We start from the raw sequence: 19,364 nt of genomic DNA, 5'->3' as shown, positions 1-19,364 counted from the left end.
AGTCTAAGACCTTAGCTATTAGGCCAAAATAAGAGTTAAGACCTTAACCAGTAGGCCAGAGTACGAGTCTAAGACCTTAGCTATTAGGCCAGAGTACGAGTCTAAGACCTTAGCTATTAGGCCAGAGTAAGAGTTAAGACCTTAGCTATTAGGCCTGAGTACGAGTCTAAGACCTTAGCAATTAGGCCAGAGTAAGAGTTAAGACCCTAGCTATTAGGGCAGGGTAAGAGTTAAGAAATTAGCTATTAGGCCAGAGTACGAGTCTAAGACCTTAGCTATTAGGCCAGAGTAAGAGTTAAGACCTTAGCTATCATGCCAGAGTAAGAGTTAAGACCTTAGCTATTAGGCCAGAGTATGAGTCTAAGATCTTAACCATTAGGCCAGAGTACGAGTCTAAGACCTCATCTATTAGGCCAGAGTAAGAGTTAAGACCTTAACCATTAGGCCAGAGTACGATTCTAAGACCTTAGCTATTAGGCCAGAGTAAGAGTTAAGACCTTAGCTATTAGGCCACAGTAAGGAGTTAAGACCTTAACCATTAGGCTAGAGTACAAGTCTAAGACCTTAGCTATTAGGCCAGAGTAAGAGTTAAGACCTTAACCATTAGGCCAGAGTACGAGTCTAGGACCTTAGCTATTAGGTCAGAGTAAGTGATAAGACCTTAACCAATTGACCAGAGTAAGAGTTAAGACCTTAACCATTAGGCCAGAGTACGAGTCTAAGACCTTAGCTATTAGGCCTGAGTAAGAGTTAAGACCTTAACCATTAGGCCATAGTACGAGTCTAAGACCTTAGCTATTAGGCCAGAGTAAGAGTTAAGACCTTAGCTATTAGGCCAGAGTAAGAGTTAAGACCTTAACCTGTAGGCCAGAGTAAGAGTTAAGACCTTAACCATTAGGCCAGAGTACGAGTCTAAGATTTTAAATATTAGACCAGAGTACAAGTCTAAGACCTTAGCTATTAGGCCAGAGTAAGAGTTAAGACCTTAACCATTAGGCCAGGGTATGAGTCAAAGACCTTAGCTATTAGGCCAGAGTAAGAGTTAAGACCTTAGCTATTAGGCCAGAGTATTAGTCTAAGACCTTAGCTATTAGGCCAGAGTAAGAGTTAAGACCTTAACCAGTAGGCCAGAGTAAGAGTTAAGACCTTAGCTATTAGGCCAGAGTACGAGTCTAAGACCTTAGCTATTAGGCCAGAGTAAGAGTTAAGACCTTAGCTATTAGGCCAGAGTAAGAGTTAAGACCTTAGCTATTAGGCCAGAGTACGAGTCTAAGACCTTAGGTCTTAGGCCAGAGTAAGAGTTAAGACCTTAGCTATTATGCCAGAGTAAGAGTTAAGACCTTAACCATTAGTCCAGAGTACTAGTCTAAGACCTTAGCTATTAGGCCAGAGTAAGAGTTAAGATCTTAGCTATTAGGCCACAGTAAGAGTTAAGACCTTAACCATTAGGCGAGAGTATGAGTCTAAGACCTTAGCTATTAGGCCAGAGTAAGAGTTAAGACCTTAACCAGTAGGACAGAGTAAGAGTTAAGACCTTTACCATTAGACCAGAGTACGAATCTAAGACCTTAGCTATTAGGCCAGAGTACGAGTCTAAGACCTTAGCTATTAGGCCACAGTAAGAGTTAAGACCTTAGCTATTAGGCCAGAGTACGAGTCTAAGACCGTAGCTATTAGGCCAGAGTAAGAGTTAAGACCTTAGCTATTAGGCCAGAGTACGAGTCTAAGACCTTAACCATTAGGCCAGAGTACGAGTCTAAGACCTTAGCTATTAGGCCAGAGTAAGAGTTAAGACCTTAACTATTAGGCCAGAGTTAGAGTTAAGACCTTAACCATTAGGCCAGAGTACGAGTCTAAGACCTTAGCTATTAGGCCAGAGTAAGAGTTAAGACCTTAGCTATTAGGCCACAGTAAGAGTTAAGACCTGAACCATTAGGCCAGAGTACAAGTCTAAGACCTTAGCTATTAGGCCAGAGTAAGAGTTAAGACCTTAACCATTAGGCCCGAGTACGAGTCTAAGACCTTAGCTATTAGGTCAGAGTAAGTGTTAAGACCTTAACCAGTAGACCAGAGTAAGAGTTAAGACCTTAACCATTAGGCCAGAGTACGAGTCTAACACCTTAGCTATTAGGCCAGAGCAAGAGTTAATACCTTAACCAGTAGGCCAGAGTACGAGTCTAAGACCTTAGCTATTAGGCCAGAGTACGAGTCTAAGACCTTAGCTATTAGGCCAGAGTAAGAGTTAAGACCTTAACCAGTAGGCCAGAGTACAAGTCTAAGACCTTAGCTATTAGGCCAGAGTACGAGTCTAAGACCTCATCTATTAGGCCAGAGTAAGAGTTAAGACCTTAACCATTAGGCCAGAGTACGAGTCTAAGACCTTAGCTATTAGGCCAGAGCAAGAGTTAATACCTTAACCAGTAGGCCAGAGTACGACTCTAAGACCTTAGCTATTAGGCCAGAGTACGAGTCTAAGACCTTAGCTATTAGGCCAAAATAAGAGTTAAGACCTTAACCAGTAGGCCAGAGTACAAGTCTAAGACCTTAGCTATTAGGCCAGAGTACGAGTCTAAGACCTTAGCTATTAGGCCAGAGTAAGAGTTAAGATCTTAACCAGTAGGCCAGAGTAAGAGTTAAGACCTTAGCTATTAGGCCTGAGTACGAGTCTAAGACCTTAGCTATTAGGCCAGAGTAAGAGTTAAGACCTTAGCTATTAGGCCAGAGTAATAGTTAAGAAATTAGCTATTAGGCCAGAGTACGAGTCTAAGACCTTAGCTATTAGGCCAGAGTAAGAGTTCAGACCTTAGCTATCATGCCAGAGTAAGAGTTAAGACCTTAGCTATTAGGCCAGAGTACGAGTCTAAGACCTCATCTATTAGGCCAGAGTAAGAGTTAAGACCTTAACCATTAGGCCAGAGTACGATTCTAAGACCTTAGCTATTAGGCCAGAGTAAGAGTTAAGACCTTAGCTATTAGGCCACAGTAAGAGTTAAGACCTTAACCATTAGGCCAGAGTACAAGTCTAAGACCATAGCTATTAGGCCAGAGTAAGAGTTAAGATCTTAGCTATTAAGCCACAGTAAGAGTTAAGACCTTAACCATTAGGCCAGAGTATGAGTCTAAGACCTTAGCTATTAGGCCAGAGTAAGAGTTAAGACCTTAGCTATTAGGCCAGAGTAAGAGTTAAGACCTTAACCATTAGGCCAGAGTACGAGTCTAAGACCTTAGCTATTAGGCCAGAGTAAGAGTTAAGACCTTAACCATTAGGCCAGACTACCAGTCTAAGACCTTAGGTATTAGACCAGAGTAAGAGTTAAGACCTTAACCAGTAGGCCAGAGTAAGAGTTAAGACCTTAACCATTAGGCCAGAGCACGAGTCTAAGACCTTAGCTATTAGGCCAGATTTAGAGTTAGGACCTTAATCATTAGGTCAGAGTACGAGTCTAAGACCTTAGCTATTACGCCAGAGTAAGAGTTAAGACCTTAGCTATTAGGCCAGAGTAAGAGTTAAGACCTTTACCATTAGGCCAGAGTACGAATCTAAGACCTTAGCTATTAGGCCAGAGTAAGAGTTAAGACCTTAGCTATTAGGCCAGAGTAAGAGTTAAGACCTTAGCTATTAGGGCAGAGTACGAGTCTAAGACCTTAGCTATTAGGCCAGAGTAAGAGTTAAGACCTTAACCTGTAGGCCAGAGTAAGAGTTAAGACCTTAACCATTAGGCCAGAGTACGAGTCTAAGACCTTAGCTATTAGGCCAGAGTACGAGTCTAAGACCTTAGCTATTTGGCCACAGTCAGAGCTAAGACCTTAACAATTAGGCCAGAGTACGAGTCAAAGACCTTAGCTATTAGGCCAGAGTAAGAGTTAAGACCTTAGCTATTAGGCCAGAGTAAGAGTTAAGACCATTACCATTAGGCCAGAGTACGAATCTAAGACCTTAGCTATTAGGCCAGAGTACGAGTCTAAGACCTTAGCTATTAGGCCAGAGTAAGAGTTAAGACCTTAGCTATTAGGCCAGATTAAGAGTTAAGACCTTAGCTATTAGGCCAGAGTACGAGTCTTAGACCTTAGCTATTAGGCCAGAGTAAGAGTTAAGACCTTAGCTATTAGGCCAGAGTACGAGTCTAAGACCTTAACCATTAGGCCAGAGTACGAGTCTAAGACCTTAGCTATTAGGCCAGAGTAAGAGTTAAGACCTTAGCTATTAGGCCAGAGTAAGAGTTAAGACCTTAACCATTAGGCCAGAGTACGAGTCTAAGACCTTAGCTATTAGGCCAGAGTAAGAGTTAAGACCTTAGCTATTAGGCCACAGTAAGAGTTAAGACCTGAACCATTAGGCCAGAGTACGAGTCTAAGACCTTAGCTATTAGGCCAGAGTGAGAGTTAAGACCTTAACCATTAGGCCAGAGTACGAATCTAAGACCTTAGCTATTATGTCAAATTAAGTGTTAAGACCTTAACCAGTAGACCAGAGTAAGAGTTAAGACCTTAACCTTTAGGCCAGAGTATGAGTCTAAGACCTTAGCTATTAGGCCAGAGTAAGAGTTAATACCTTAACCAGTAGGCCAGAGTACGAGTCTAAGACCTTAGCTATTAGGCCAGAGTACGAGTCTAAGACCTTAGCTATTAGGCCAGAGTAAGAGTTAAGACCTTAACCAGTAGGCCAGAGTACGAGTCTAAGACCTTAGCTATTAGGCCAGAGTAATAGTTAAGACCTTAGCTATTAGGCCAAAGTATGAGTCTAAGACCTTAGCTATTAGGCCAGAGTAAGAGTTAAGACCTTAACCATTACGCCAGAGTACGAGTCTAAGACCTTAGCTATTAGGCCAGAGTAAGAGTTAAGACCTTAACCAGTAGGCCAGAGTACGAGTCTAAGACCTTAGCTATTAGGCAAGAGTAGGAGTCTAAGACCTTAGCTATTAGACCAGAGTAAGAGTTACGACCTTAACCAGTAGGCCAGAGTACGAGTCTAAGACCTTAGCTATGAGGCCAGACTACGAGTCTAAGACCTTAGCTATTAGGCCAGAGTACGAGTCTAAGACCTTAGCTATTAGGCCAGAATAAGAGTTAAGACCTTAGCTATTAGGCCAGAGAAAGAGTTAAGACCATAACCATTAGGCCAGAGTACGAGTCTAAGACCTTAGCTATTAGGCCAGAGTAAGAGTTAAGAACTTAGATATTAGGCCACAGTAAGTGTTAAGACCTTAACCATTAGGCCAGAGTACGAGTTTAAGACCTTAGCTATTAGGCCAGAGTAAGAGTTAAGACCTTAACCATTAGGCCAGAGTACGAGTCTAAGACCTTAGCTATTAGGTCAGAGTAAGTGTTAAGACCTTACCCAGAAGGCCAGAGTAAGTGTTAAGACCTTAACCATTAGGCCAGAGTAAGAGTCTTAGACCTTAGCTATTAGGCCAGAGTAAGAGTTAAGACCTTAACCATTAGGCCAGAGTACGAGTCTAAGACCTTAGCTATTAGGCCAGAGTAAAAGTCAAGACCTTAGCTATTAGGCCAGAGTAAGAGTTAAGACCTTAGCTATTAGGCCAGAGTAAGAGTTAAGACCATAACCAGTAGGCCGGAGTACGAGTCTAAGACCTTAGCTATTAGGCCAGAGTAAGAGTTAAGACCTTAATCAGTAGGCCAGAGTAAGCGTTAAGACCTTAACCATTAGGCCAGTGTACGAGTCTAAGACCTTAGCTATTAGGCCAGAGTACGAGTCTAAGACCTTAGCTATTAGGCCAGAGTAAGAGTTAAGACTTTAACCATTAGGCCATAGTACGAGTCTAAGACCTTAGCTATTAGGCCAGAGTAAGAGTTAAGACCTTAACCAGTAGGCCAGAGTAAGAGTTAAGACCTTAACCTGTAGGCCAGAGTAAGAGTTAAGACCTTAGCTATTAGGCCAGAGTAAGAGTTAAGACCTTTACCATTAGGCCAGAGTACGAATCTAAGACCTTAGCTATTAGGCCAGAGTACGAGTCTAAGACCTTAGCTATTAGGCCAGAGTAAGAGTTAAGACCTTAGCTATTAGGCCAGAGTAAGAGTTAAGACCTTAGCTATTAGGCCAGAGTAAGAGTTAAGACCCTAGCCATTATGCCAGAGTAAGTGTTAAGACCTTAGCTATTAGACCAGAGTACGAGTCTAAGACCTTAACCATTAGGCCAGAGTACGAGTCTAAGACCTTAGCTATTAGGCCAGAGTAAGAGTTAAGACCTTAGCTATTAGGCCAGAGTAAGAGTTAAGACCTTAACCATTAGGCCAGAGTACGAGTCTAGGACCTTAGCTATTAGGCCAGTGTAAGAGTTAAGACCTTAGCTATTAGGCCAGAATAACAGTTAAGACCTTAACCATTAGTCCAGAGTACTAGTCTAAGACCTTAGCTATTAGGCCAGAGTAAGAGTTTAAGATCTTAGCTATTAGGCCACAGTAAAAGTTAAGACCTTAACCATTAGGCCAGAGTATGAGTCTAAGACCTTAGCTATTAGGCCAAAGTAAGAGTTAAGACCTTAACCAGTAGGCCAGAGTAAGAGTTAAGACCTTAACCATTAGGCCAGAGTACGAGTCTAAGACCTTAGCTATTAGGCCAGAGTAAGAGTTAAGACTTTAACCATTAGGCCATAGTACGAGTCTAAGACCTTAGCTATTAGGCCAGAGTAAGAGTTAAGACCTTAGCTATTAGGCCAGAGTAAGAGTTAAGACCTTAACCAGTAGGCCAGAGTACGAGTCTAAGACCTTAGCTATTAGGCCAGAGTAAGAGTTAAGACCTTAACCAGTAGGCCAGAGTAAGAGTTAAGACCTTAACCTGTAGGCCAGAGTAAGAGTTAAGACCTTAACCATTAGGCCAGAGTATGAGTCTAAGATCTTAGCTATTAGGCCAGAGTATGAGTCTAAGACCTTAGCTATTAGGCCAGAGTAAGAGTTAAGACCTTAACCATTAGGCCAGAGTACGAGTCAAAGACCTTAGCTATTAGGCCAGAGTAAGAGTTAAGACCTTAGCTATTAGGCCAGAGTACGAGTCTAAGACCTTAGCTATTAGACCAGAGTAAGAGTTAAGACCTTAACTATTAGGCCAGAGTACGAGTCTAAGACCTTAGCTATTAGGCCAGAGTAAGAGTTAAGACCTTAACCATTAGGCCAGAGTACCAGTCTAAGACCTTAGTTATTAGGCCAGAGTAAGAGTTAAGACCTTAACCAGTAGGCCAGAGTAAGAGTTAAGACCTTAAACATTAGGCCAGAGCACGAGTCTAGGACCTTAGCTATTAGGCCAGATTAAGAGTTAAGACCTTAATCATTAGGCCAGAGTACGAGTCTAAGACCTTAGCTATTACGCCAGAGTAAGAGTTAAGACCTTAGCTATTAGTCCAGAGTAAGAGTTAAGACCTTTACTATTAGGCCAGAGTACGAATCTAAGACCTTAGCTATTAGGCCAGAGTACGAGTCTAAGACCTTAGCTATTAGGCCAGAGTAAGAGTTAAGACCTTAGCTATTAGGCCAGAGTAAGAGTTAAGACCTTAGCTATTAGGCCAGAGTACGAGTCTAAGACCTTAGCAATTAGGCCAGAGTAAGAGTTAAGACCTTAGCTATTAGGCCAGAGTATGAGTCTAAGACCTTAACCATTAGGCCAGAGTACGAGTCTAAGACCTTAGCTATTAGGCAAGAGTAAGAGTTAAGACCTTAGCTATTAGGCCAGAGTAAGAGTTAAGACCTTAACCATTAGGCCAGAGTACGAGTCTAAGACCTTAGCTATTAGGCCAGAGTAAGAGTTAAGACCTTAGCTATTAGGCCACAGTAAGAGTTAAGACATGAACCATTAGGCCAGAGTACGAGTCTAAGACCTTAGCTATTAGGTCAGAGTAAGTGTTAAGACCTTAACCAGTAGGCCAGAGTAAGAGTTAAGACCTTAACCATTAGGCCAGAGTAAGAGTCTAAGACCTTAGCTATTAGGCCAGAGTAAGAGTTAATACCTTAACCAGTAGGCCAGAGTATGAGTCTAAGACCTTAGCTATTAGGCCAGAGTACGAGTCTAAGACCTTAGCTATTAGGCCAAAATAAGAGTTAAGACCTTAACCAGTAGGCCAGAGTACAAGTCTAAGACCTTAGCTATTAGGCCAGAGTACGAGTCTAAGACCTTAGCTATTAGGCCAGAGTACGAGTCTAAGACCTTAGCTATTAAGCCAGAGTAAGAGTTAAGATCTTAACCAGTAGGCCAGAGTAAGAGTTAAGACCTTAGCTATTAGGCCTGAGTACGAGTCTAAGACCTTAGCTATTAGGCCAGAGTAAGAGTTAAGACCTTAGCTATTAGGGCAGAGTAAGAGTTAAGAAATTAGCTATTAGGCCAGAGTACGAGTCTAACACCTTAGCTACTAGGCCAGAGTAAGAGTTAAGACCTTAGCTATCATGCCAGAGTAAGAGTTAAGACCTTAGCTATTAGGCCAGAGTACGAGTCTAAGACCTTAACCATTAGGCGAGTGTACGAGTCTAAGACCTCATCTATTAGGCCAGAGTAAGAGTTAAGACCTTATCCATTACGCCAGAGTATGATTCTAAGACCTTAGCTATTAGGCCAGAGTAAGAGTTAAGACCTTAGCTATTAGGCCACAGTAAGAGTTAAGACCTTAACCATTAGGCTAGAGTACAAGTCTAAGACCTTAGCTATTAGGCCAGAGTAAGAGTTAAGACCTTAACCATTAGGCCAGAGTACGAGTCTAGGACCTTAGCTATTAGGTCAGAGTAAGTGATAAGACCTTAACCAGTAGACCAGAGTAAGAGTTAAGACCTTAACCATTAGGCCAGAGTACGAGTCTAAGACCTTAGCTATTAGGCCAGAGTAAGAGTTAAGACCTTAACCATTAGGCCAGAGTACGAGGCTAAGACCTTAGCTATTAGGCCAGAGTAAAAGATACGACCTTAGCTATTAGGCCAGAGTTAGAGTTAAGACCTTAACCATTAGGCCATAGTACGAGTCTAAGACCTTAGCTATTAGGCCAGAGTAAGAGTTAAGACCTTAGCTATTAGGCCAGAGTAAGAGTTAAGACCTTAACCAGTAGGTCAGAGTACCAGTCTTAGACCTTAGCTATTAGGCCAGAGTAAGAGTTAAGACCTTAACCAGTAGGCCAGAGTAAGAGTTAAGACCTTAACCTGTAGGCCAGAGTAAGAGTTAAGACCTTAACCATTAGGCCAGAGTACGAGTCTAAGATTTTAGCTATTAGATCAGAGTACGAGTCTAAGACCTTAGCTATTAGGCCAGAGTAAGAGTTAAGACCTTAACCATTAGGCCAGAGTATGAGTCAAAGACCTTAGCTATTAGGCCAGAGTAAGAGTTAAGACCTTAGCTATTAGGCCAGAGTATGAGTCTAAGACCTTAGCTATTAGGCCAGAATAAGAGTTAAGACCTTAACCAGTAGGCCAGAGTAGGAGTTAAGACCTTAGCTATTAGGCCAGAGTACGAGTCTAAGACCTTAGCTATTAGGCCAGAGTAAGAGTTAAGACCTTAGCTATTAGGCCAGAGTAAGAGTTAAGACCTTAGCTATTAGGCCAGAGTACGAGTCTAAGACCTTAGCTCTTAGGCCAGAGTAAGAGTTAAGACCTTAGCTATTATGCCAGGGTAAGAGTTAAGACCTTAGCTATTAGGCCAGAGTACGAGTCTAAGACCTTAACCATTAGGCCAGAGTACGAGTCTAAGACCTTAGCTATTAGGCCAGAGTAAGAGTTAAGACCTTAGCTATTAGGCCAGAGTAAGAGATAAGACCTTAACCATTAGGCCAGAGTACGAGTCTAAGACCTTAGCTATTAGGCCAGTGTAAGAGTTAAGACCTTAGCTATTAGGCCAGAATAAGAGTTAAGACCTTAACCATTAGTCCAGAGTACTAGTCTAAGACCTTAGCTATTAGGCCAGAGTAAGAGTTAAGATCTTAGCTATTAGGCCACAGTAAGAGTTAAGACCTTAACCATTAGGCCAGAGTATGAGTCTAAGACCTTAGCTATTAGGCCAGAGTAAGAGTTAAGACCTTAACCAGTAGGCCAGGGTAAGAGTTAAGACCTTTACCATTAGGCCAGAGTACGAATCTAAGACCTTAGCTATTAGGCCAGAGTACGAGTCTAAGACCTTAGCTATTAGGCCAGAGTAAGAGTTAAGACCTTAGCTATTAGGCCAGAGTAAGAGTTAAGACCTTAGCTATTAAGCCAGAGTACGAGTCTAAGACCTTAGCTATTAGGCCAGAGTAAGAGTTAAGACCTTAGCTATTAGGCCAGAGTACGAGTCTAAGACCTTAACCATTAGGCCAGAATACGAGTCTAAGACCTTAGCTATTAGGCCAGAGTAAGAGTTAAGACCTTAGCTATTAGGCCAGAGTAAGAGTTAAGACCTTAACCATTAGGCCAGAGTACGAGTCTAAGACCTTAGCTATTAGGCCAAAGTAAGAGTTAAGACCTTAACCAGTAGGCCAGAGTAAGAGTTAAGACCTTAACCATTAGGCCAGAGTACGAGTCTAAGACCTTAGCTATTAGGCCAGAGTAAGAGTTAAGACTTTAACCATTAGGCCATAGTACGAGTCTAAGACCTTAGCTATTAGGCCAGAGTAAGAGTTAAGACCTTAGCTATTAGGCCAGAGTAAGAGTTAAGACCTTAACCAGTAGGCCAGAGTTCGAGTCTAAGACCTTAGCTATTAGGCCAGAGTAAGAGTTAAGACCTTAACCAGTAGGCCAGAGTAAGAGTTAAGACCTTAACCTGTAGGCCAGAGTACGAGTCTAAGACCTTAGCTATTAGGCCAGAGTACGAGTCTAAGACATTAGCTATTAGGCCAAAATAAGAGTTAAGACCTTAACCAGTAGGCCAGAGTACAAGTCTAAGACCTTAGCTATTAGGCCAGAGTACGAGTCTAAGACCTTAGCTATTAGGCCAGAGTAAGAGTTAAGATCTTAACCAGTAGGCCAGAGTAAGAGTTAAGATCTTAGCTATTAGGCCTGAGTACGAGTCTAAGACCTTAGCTATTAGGCCAGAGTAAGAGTTAAGACCTTAGCTATTAGGCCAAAGTAATAGTTAAGAAAGTAGCTATTAGGCCAGAGTACGAGTCTAAGACCTTAGCTATTAGGCCAGAGTAAGAGTTCAGACCTTAGCTATCATGCCAGAGTAAGAGTTAAGACCTTAGCTATTAGGCCAGAGTACGAGTCTAAGACCTCATCTATTAGGCCAGAGTAAGAGTTAAGACCTTAACCATTAGGCCAGAGTACGATTCTAAGACCTTAGCTATTAGGCCAGAGTAAGAGTTAAGACCTTAGCTATTAGGCCACAGTAAGAGTTAAGACCTTAACCATTAGGCCAGAGTACAAGTCTAAGACCTTAGCTATTAGGCCAGAGTAAGAGTTAAGATCTTAGCTATTAAGCCACAGTAAGAGTTAGGACCTTAACCATTAGGCCAGAGTATGAGTCTAAGACCTTAGCTATTAGGCCAGAGTAAGAGTTAAGACCTTAGCTATCAGGCCAGAGTAAGAGTTAAGACCTTAACCATTAGGCCAGAGTACGAGTCTAAGACCTTAGCTATTAGGCCAGAGTAAGAGTTAAGACCTTAACCATTAGGCCAGACTACCAGTCTAAGACCTTAGGTATTAGACCAGAGTAAGAGTTAAGACCTTAACCAGTAGGCCAGAGTAAGAGTTAAGACCTTAACCATTAGGCCAGAGCACGAGTCTAAGACCTTAGCTATTAGGCCAGATTTAGAGTTAGGACCTTAATCATTAGGTCAGAGTACGAGTCTAAGACCTTAGCTATTACGCCAGAGTAAGAGTTAAGACCTTAGCTATTAGGCCAGAGTAAGAGTTAAGACCTTTACTATTAGGCCAGAGTACGAATCTAAGACCTTAGCTATTAGGCCAGAGTAAGAGTTAAGACCTTAGCTATTAGGCCAGAGTAAGAGTTAAGACCTTAGCTATTAGGCCAGAGTACGAGTCTAAGACCTTAGCTATTAGGCCAGAGTAAGAGTTAAGACCTTAACCTGTAGGCCAGAGTAAGAGTTAAGACCTTAACCATTAGGCCAGAGTACGAGTCTAAGACCTTAGCTATTAGGCCAGAGTACGAGTCTAAGACCTTAGCTATTTGGCCACAGTCAGAGCTAAGACCTTAACAATTAGGCCAGAGTACGAGTCAAAGACCTTAGCTATTAGGCCAGAGTAAGAGTTAAGACCTTAGCTATTAGGCCAGAGTAAGAGTTAAGACCATTACCATTAGGCTAGAGTACGAATCTAAGACCTTAGCTATTAGGCCAGAGTACGAGTCTAAGACCTTAGCTATTAGGCCAGAGTAAGAGTTAAGACCTTAGCTATTAGGCCAGATTAAGAGTTAAGACCTTAGCTATTAGGCCAGAGTACGAGTCTTAGACCTTAGCTATTAGGCCAGAGTAAGAGTTAAGACCTTAGCTATTAGGCCAGAGTACGAGTCTAAGACCTTAACCATTAGGCCAGAGTACGAGTCTAAGACCTTAGCTATTAGGCCAGAGTAAGAGTTAAGACCTTAGCTATTAGGCCAGAGTAAGAGTTAAGACCTTAACCATTAGGCCAGAGTACGAGTCTAAGACCTTAGCTATTAGGCCAGAGTAAGAGTTAAGACCTTAGCTATTAGGCCACAGTAAGAGTTAAGACCTGAACCATTAGGCCAGAGTACGAGTCTAAGACCTTAGCTATTAGGCCAGAGTGAGAGTTAAGACCTTAACCATTAGGCCAGAGTACGAATCTAAGACCTTAGCTATTATGTCAAATTAAGTGTTAAGACCTTAACCAGTAGACCAGAGTAAGAGTTAAGACCTTAACCTTTAGGCCAGAGTATGAGTCTAAGACCTTAGCTATTAGGCCAGAGTAAGAGTTAATACCTTAACCAGTAGGCCAGAGTACGAGTCTAAGACCTTAGCTATTAGGCCAGAGTACGAGTCTAAGACCTTAGCTATTAGGCCAGAGTAAGAGTTAAGACCTTAACCAGTAGGCCAGAGTACGAGTCTAAGACCTTAGCTATTAGGCCAGAGTAATAGTTAAGACCTTAGCTATTAGGCCAAAGTATGAGTCTAAGACCTTAGCTATTAGGCCAGAGTAAGAGTTAAGACCTTAACCATTAGGCCAGAGTACGAGTCTAAGACCTTAGCTATTAGGCCAGAGTAAGAGTTAAGACCTTAACCAGTAGGCCAGAGTACGAGTCTAAGACCTTAGCTATTAGGCAAGAGTAGGAGTCTAAGACCTTAGCTATTAGACCAGAGTAAGAGTTACGACCTTAACCAGTAGGCCAGAGTACGAGTCTAAGACCTTAGCTATGAGGCCAGACTACGAGTCTAAGACCTTAGCTATTAGGCCAGAGTACGAGTCTAAGACCTTAGCTATTAGGCCAGAATAAGAGTTAAGACCTTAGCTATTAGGCCAGAGAAAGAGTTAAGACCATAACCATTAGGCCAGAGTACGAGTCTAAGACCTTAGCTATTAGGCCAGAGTAAGAGTTAAGACCTTAGATATTAGGCCACAGTAAGTGTTAAGACCTTAACCATTAGGCCAGAGTACGAGTTTAAGACCTTAGCTATTAGGCCAGAGTAAGAGTTAAGACCTTAACCATTAGGCCAGAGTACGAGTCTAAGACCTTAGCTATTAGGTCAGAGTAAGTGTTAAGACCTTACCCAGAAGGCCAGAGTAAGTGTTAAGACCTTAACCATTAGGCCAGAGTAAGAGTCTTAGACCTTAGCTATTAGGCCAGAGTAAGAGTTAAGACCTTAACCATTAGGCCAGAGTACGAGTCTAAGACCTTAGCTATTAGGCCAGAGTAAAAGTCAAGACCTTAGCTATTAGGCCAGAGTAAGAGTTAAGACCTTAGCTATTAGGCCAGAGTAAGAGTTAAGACCTTAACCAGTAGGCCGGAGTACGAGTCTAAGACCTTAGCTATTAGGCCAGAGTAAGAGTTAAGACCTTAATCAGTAGGCCAGAGTAAGCGTTAAGACCTTAACCATTAGGCCAGTGTACGAGTCTAAGACCTTAGCTATTAGGCCAGAGTACGAGTCTAAGACCTTAGCTATTAGGCCAGAGTAAGAGTTAAGACCTTAACCATTAGGCCAGAGTACAAGTCGAAGACCTTAGCTATTAGGCCAGAGTAAGAGTTAAGACCTTAGCTATTAGGCCAGAGTAAGAGTTAAGACCTTTACCATTAGGCCAGAGTACGAATCTAAGACCTTAGCTATTAGGCCAGAGTACGAGTCTAAGACCTTAGCTATTAGGCCAGAGTAAGAGTTAAGACCTTAGCTATTAGGCCAGAGTAAGAGTTAAGACCTTAGCTATTAGGCCAGAGTAAGAGTTAAGACCCTAGCCATTATGCCAGAGTAAGTGTTAAGACCTTAGCTATTAGACCAGAGTACGAGTCTAAGACCTTAACCATTAGGCCAGAGTACGAGTCTTAGACCTTAGCTATTAGGCCAGAGTAAGAGTTAAGACCTTAGCTATTAGGCCAGAGTAAGAGTTAAGACCTTAACCATTAGGCCAGAGTACGAGTCTAAGACCTTAGCTATTAGGCCAGTGTAAGAGTTAAGACCTTAGCTATTAGGCCAGAATAACAGTTAAGACCTTAACCATTAGTCCAGAGTACTAGTCTAAGACCTTAGCTATTAGGCCAGAGTAAGAGTTTAAGATCTTAGCTATTAGGCCACAGTAAAAGTTAAGACCTTAACCATTAGGCCAGAGTATGAGTCTAAGACCTTAGCTATTAGGCCAAAGTAAGAGTTAAGACCTTAACCAGTAGGCCAGAGTAAGAGTTAAGACCTTAACCATTAGGCCAGAGTACGAGTCTAAGACCTTAGCTATTAGGCCAGAGTAAGAGTTAAGACTTTAACCATTAGGCCATAGTACGAGTCTAAGACCTTAGCTATTAGGCCAGAGTAAGAGTTAAGACCTTAGCTATTAGGCCAGAGTAAGAGTTAAGACCTTAACCAGTAGGCCAGAGTACGAGTCTAAGACCTTAGCTATTAGGCCAGAGTAAGAGTTAAGACCTTAACCAGTAGGCCAGAGTAAGAGTTAAGACCTTAACCTGTAGGCCAGAGTAAGAGTTAAGACCTTAACCATTAGGCCAGAGTACGAGTCTAAGATCTTAGCTGTAGGAGAGTGGCATCGACTGCATAGTTGCCCCCAACTTTTTGCTGATGTTTTGACTGTTTTTATGACTTTAGCCAGGCTGTGGCCCTGCTATCCAGGACCCCAGCCTATCTGCTTCCTCTGACAAACTATGTGGGTACCCTAGGTACCAACCAATTGGATGCTGGGCATGCCCTTCCAGTCCCTTGTAGATGGTACCCTAGGTACCCAGGGCATGGGTCCCCCAGTAGGCCTACCAGGGCTGCAGCACTTATTGTGCCACCCTGGGACAGCCACCCAAACTGACACCACCAGGCCACTACTGTAGCCTGGGTAAGGTGGTGCTAGCACCCCTTACAGGGACGTAGGTACCCTATGTCCCATACCATACAACACGTATACTCTCATAGGTCACCCCTATGGCAGGCCCTGGTAATCCTACAGGGCTGGGTGCTGAGGTATGTGTGAGGGGGGACCCCTACGTGAGTAGGACCTCTCTGCAACCTTCGTAAAATCGTTACTGGGTTGTTTGTAGTGTAGCCATACCATATACTCTTAACCGCATTATAAGTTATTGCGTCATCGCTGTAACTTGGGACTGGCTACACAGAACCATATCGTGTTTGGTGTCAAACATGAAGGAATCATACCCCCAGTCCAGCCATGGGCATGGGGGCACGATTCCCCCTTGCTAGGAGGGTGATATGGGAAAAGCGGTAGAATTTGGAAACCAATTTAAAAGTGCACATGTACCACAAAATGGCTACTGTTCGCCACCTACACGACTCTGGCTGGCTGTTGCTGGGGAAAACCCCAGCCTCGCCATCTGGATAATAGGGCTCCTGTGGCAGGGAGGTGCCAGCACCTCCCCAGACAGGATATGTGGATTGGAACAGGGTGGGTGCACCAAAAGTCCATTCAGAGTTGCACGTAGGCAGCTGCAGAGCCCCAATTCTGCATACACCGCCTGGAACCGGTTCAGGGGCATCCTGCCCCTCGCCCAGGCGGGAAACACACAAAGGGGAGTGGGTGTAGCCACCCTTTCCCGCCTCTACTCTGATTGGTAGGCTCTATTTTGGACCATCCCCTAATCTTGGGGATATATGGGAATAACTTTGCCCTAGAGCCTTAGATTCGTACAGGACTTCACAGAACTGACCTTCGACGAGCTGCTGCCCAGCTGACTGAAGAAATCTCCCTTGGGATAAAGGAGTTATCCCCCTGCTTGGCAGGCACCTAAAAGACTACAAGATACCCGGTTGGAACTTCGTTGCTCTCATGACCTTCGACGCCTTCCCGCAACCTCGAGGTGGGTCTCCATTGCATCCCAGCGTCCTGTGAGTGTGCCCAGCAAGTCTGAGCACCCTGGACCACGTGGGTGTCGAGATCCCCGCATACCCCGAGACACCGGCCACCTCTTGTCCAGCACACGACCCCGACCAGTGGGGAAGTTGTGCTTTGGCCCATTCTTGAGCCAACCTTCAAGCAGCACTTGTGCCGACTCTCAGCTCCCTGGCCCGCTCCGGTGGCCCGTGGGAGCACTTTTACGCACTCCATTTTGCTGCCTTCCGCGGTCCCTTGTCTCACGACTTGTGGGCCCTGACGGAGGACAATCTTCCTTTCTAAGAGTTCCCCTGGTTGCTCCAGGCCTGCTCTAAACTCCCTGCAAAGGAGAGCACCCTCAGACCTCGTGGGTCTGCACCAGCAGCTGCTTTGTTCATCTTGCGTGGGTTGCGGTTGCCAATGCTCAGTGGATCCAATCGGGACACTAACACCGCAGCGACCCTCAGCCGACGTGGGACAGTCGCCCTCCAGAAGCTGGCCTTCCTTGAAGCCTCCCGGAGCCCGTGACTGCAGAGCCCAGCTGTACCTTCCACACCTGAAGCACCCGACATCCACGAGCTCCTTCCTGTGAGCTCCCTGGTCACTGTGCTGTGACCCAGACTCTGTCCCCTCTGCTTTCAGGTTCATCTTTGTCTTTTCTTCAACTTTAATCTTCACGACTTCAGCGACACTTCCAGCTAGCAGCAGTTTGGACTCCTTTTCCATAGAAAATCAGCCCGCGACCCGACACCAGAATCGACCTATGCACCCGGCTTCCCTGGGGCAGGTAACAGTGGTACTTCGGTACTCCCGTGGTGGTGGGCTCTCCAAAGCCTTAAGTCTCAAGCCTTAACTTTGTACTGTTGTTAGAAGTGTCCTTAAACCTTAATTATTCAACCGCGACATTCTCCATAGGCTAACATTGCGATCCCGACAGCAGCTTCTCGCACTGCACACGCCTCCCGTGGGTCCCCTTCCTCTTAACTGTGGGTGGATTCTTAAGGGGCCAGCGATCCTGAATGCCCTAGGCATTGCCTGTAGAATTGTCGTGGTTCTTATACCACTATTTTAGTATATGGTTTGGTCCCCCCCTGGGGCCCATTGATTTCTGTGCTATTTATTGTGTTTAGAAATGCTTGTTTGAATTGTAACTTTGCCACTAGCCACATAAAGTGACTGTGGGATTCTGTCTAGAATAAATACATATATTTTATATATATACCTGTGTGGGCTACTCTTTCATTTGGTTATTCAAGAGGTTATTATGGTAAAACAATAAGCTTAACACTCCTTCAAGACTTAGCCTGAAGGCTGCTCTCCACAGCTACCACTAGGATAGCTTTCTTTAAAGGTTGTCTTAAACCTACCATCAATAGGAGTCGAATTGGACTGGTGCAAGGTGTCCCTATAACTAGGAACAGCATATGCCAGGCCAACTTCTCACATTGGTGGCAGCGGTGGGATTCAAGCTTGCCATTGTTTTACCAGATAACAAATTGAATTTCTAAAGTGGAAGCCACAAGGTACCAAAGGTACATATAAATTCAAGCTAGAATACAATAAGTTCTACTGAACTTGGAGTTGTGTGTAGAGGGTTTAGCACACCTTGACTACAACTCAAGAGAGGGTTCAGTAGGCCACACTTAGTGTAGGTAGATACATCACTACACTAAACATGTCTTCAGGTGGCACTAAGGCTATGGAAGGACCCCAGAGGGTCCCAGTAGATAAGTATGATAATTTCACCTTTGCAGAGCTCAGGGAAATGTGCACCCTTAGGGGACTGAAGACAGAAAGAGGTGCCAACACAAAACGTCTCAAAGAGATCCTGCTCATAGCAGACTTTATGGAGTCCATAGGATCCAGAGGGACGGACAGAGTGGGTGGGCACCCCTCAGAAGAGGACACTCCCAGAGTGGAATCTGAAGAGGAGCAGGAAGAGGATGAAAATCCTGACCTGGAAGAAACAGACCACTCACAGCATGGAGGTGATGGCTCAAGGGGCACTCCCTCCACCCTTAAAAGGAGAGTGGTGGATCCAAGAAGGAACAGATCCCCCTCAGTGGGATCCAACCATTCTAGGAGATCCAAAGGGTCCTCTGCCTCTTCTCAGAGAAGAGAATCCTCTCATGAGAGGAAATGCAGACTGATCAAATTTGAGCAGGCTAAGCTTGAGCTTAAAAGAGAACAGTTAGCATTGGACAGGGAAACCCTGGAGCTTCAGAAAGCTTCAAGAAAGTGGGGTCTAGAGATCCCTGGTGGCAGTAAGGAAACCCCTAGAGTTAGAGAGAAAGTCCCTGACAATAGGAACCTCCACAAGATTGTGCCCCCCTATCAGAATGGGGATGATATCCACAAATGGATATCTGCTCTTGAAAGGGCCTGTAGAGTACAGAGGGTCCCAGTAGAGCAGTGGGCAGCAATCCTGTGGCTCTCCTTTTCAGATAAAGGAAGAGACAAGCTCCTCTCTGTAAGAGAAGAGGATGCTGATGATTATTATATCCTGAAAGATGCTTTAATAGATGGGTTTGGCTTAACCACTGATCAGTACAGACTTAAGTTCAGAGACACCCAGAAAGCACAAAATCAGGATTGGGTAGACTTTGTGGATTGTGCAACCAAGGCACTGGAAGGTTGGTTAACTGGCAGCAAAGTAGATGATTATACAGGATTATACAATCTCATAATGAGGGAGCAGATCCTTAACAATTGTCAGAACCAGCTCTTACATCAGCACCTGGTGGACTCTGATCTGACCTCTCCCCAAGAATTGGGAAAGAAGGCAGACAAATGGGTCAGAACCAGGATTAAGCAAAAGGTCCAGCCCTTGGGAGGTGCAACTAAAAAAGAAGATGCCAAAAACTCTGACAAGGGTGGGGAAAAGGGAAAAGACCAGCAGTCTTCAACAGGCCCCCAAAAAGCAGCTTCTGAGACTACCAAGAAAAACAAATCCAAACAACCAA

This window comes from Triturus cristatus, chromosome 10 (genome assembly GCF_964204655.1).
Source record: "Triturus cristatus chromosome 10, aTriCri1.1, whole genome shotgun sequence".
NCBI classification, from domain to species: domain Eukaryota; kingdom Metazoa; phylum Chordata; class Amphibia; order Caudata; family Salamandridae; genus Triturus; species Triturus cristatus.
This window is presented reverse-complemented; position numbering follows the sequence as displayed.